The sequence below is a fragment of the Schistocerca gregaria genome, chromosome 1 (genome assembly GCF_023897955.1).
Source record: "Schistocerca gregaria isolate iqSchGreg1 chromosome 1, iqSchGreg1.2, whole genome shotgun sequence".
Lineage (NCBI taxonomy): Eukaryota > Metazoa > Arthropoda > Insecta > Orthoptera > Acrididae > Schistocerca > Schistocerca gregaria.
Genome location: NC_064920.1, coordinates 996165224 through 996167267, shown reverse-complemented (window position 1 = coordinate 996167267; position 2044 = coordinate 996165224).

Below are 2044 nucleotides of genomic sequence, written 5' to 3'. Positions count from 1 at the left end.
CTTTGACTGTGCAGAAATGTCACTAAACCCGCCCAAAGATGTAAACAACCATGCATGAGCAGCGCCTATTAGACGGAGGGGCTCCGACAGTCGATCAGTTCCAGTCATTCCACCAGGCAGGAGGTACACTGCTCGTGTTATCTGTAGTTCAACTAGACGGTCAATACCACGGTTCTATCGCGTCCGCATAGTTACTTTGTGCTAGAAAGAGCTCTCAACAAGGGAAGTGTCCAGGCGTCTCGGAGTGAACGAAGTCGATTTTGCTCGGACTTGAGGGAGCTTCAGAGAGACAGGAATTGTCGATGACATGCCTCGCTGAGGCCGCCGAAAAACTAATACTGCTGTGGATGAACGCTATCTACGGATTATGGCTCGGAGGAACTCTGACAGCAACGCCACCATGTTGAATAATTCTTTTCTTGCAGCCACAGAAAGTCGTGTTACGACTCAAACTGTGCCCAATAGGCTGCATGATGCGCAACCTCACTCCTGACATCCATGACGAGGTCCATCTATGCAACCACGACACCTGCAGCGTGGTACAGATGGGCCCAACAACATGCCGAATGGACCGCTCAGAACTGGCATCACGTTCTCTTCACCGATGAGTGTCGCATGTGCCCTCAACCAGACAACATTCGGAGACGTGTTTGGAGGCAACTCGGTCTGGCTGAACACCTTAGACACACTGTCCAGCGAGTGCCGCAAGGTGGAGGTTCCTTGCTGTTTTGGGATGGCATTATGTGGTGCCGACGTACGCCGCTGGTGATCAAGGAAGGCGCCGTAACGGCTGTACGATATGTAAATACTTTCCTCCGACTGATAGTGGCACCATATTGGCAGCATTATGGCGAGACATTCGTCTTCATGGACAACAATTCGCGCCCCCATCGAGCACATCTTGTGATTGATTTCCTTCAGGACAACGATATCTCTCGACTAGAGAGCCAGCATGTTCTCCAGACCCGAACCCTAACGAAAATGCCTGGGATGGATTGAAAAGGGCTGTTTATGGACGACGTGACCCACCAACCACTCTGAGGGACTACGCCTTATCGCTGCTGAGGAGTGGGATAATCTGGACCATCAGTGCCTTGTGGATAGTATGCCACAATGAATAAAGTCATGCATCAATGCAAAATGACGTGAGTGCAGTAATCTGGACCACCACCTATGAAGATCTCGCTGTATGGTGGTACAACATGCAGTGAGTGGTTTTCATGAGCAATAAAAAGAGCGGAAATGATGTTTGTGTTGATCTCTGTTCCAATTTTCTGTACAGGTTCCAGAACTCTCCGAACCGAGGTGATGCAAAAGTTTTTTGATGTGTGAACATTGTTAGCAATATGGCTGGTAGAAATACCAGGCTTCTGGTCAGATTTTTTAAAGGAGACACCCGATTTACGGAGAAAGGACCATGCATTCCTATTTGAGTGAAAGTCAAGTTTTCTACCTTCTCAGACTAGCGCAACTTTCTCGTAATACACAGGTCGAAAAATTTTGAATTTTTGTGTGGGGTTTGCATGAAAATATGAATTTCCAAACAAATTGACTCCGTGGATCAAGATCCTGAACCTGTTTCTCTACAGCACGTCAGATTTTTGCATCATTATCATCATCATCATCATCGCCATCATCAATGTCATTGTCATCGTCGAAATCTGTATCCAATGCAATCGGAAAGCGACTACAGGAGGATGGAGGCGAAATGAACCAATAAAACGTTTATCAAACAATCGTGAAAAGCGTATGAATTAGAAGAAGGAAATATTATTTTGGACGCTTACCAGGTAGAGGTAATACTTCTGTTTACGTTTGCTCATAAATGAACGCTTGAGATCCTTCATGTGTGATACTTATATTCCCCACCGACCCTGATGACGATGTTCCAGAGTTTTGTGTATCTGATAGAATCGTTCACCATGTTTCCCTGATGTGTCAGTCAAGCTGTCTGTGTGACATTACAAACTACAGTTTTAGAGAGCACTTACAATTAACTGTTTAAACGACTGTAGCAATCTTCCATTGTTTTGCTTGTAATAAG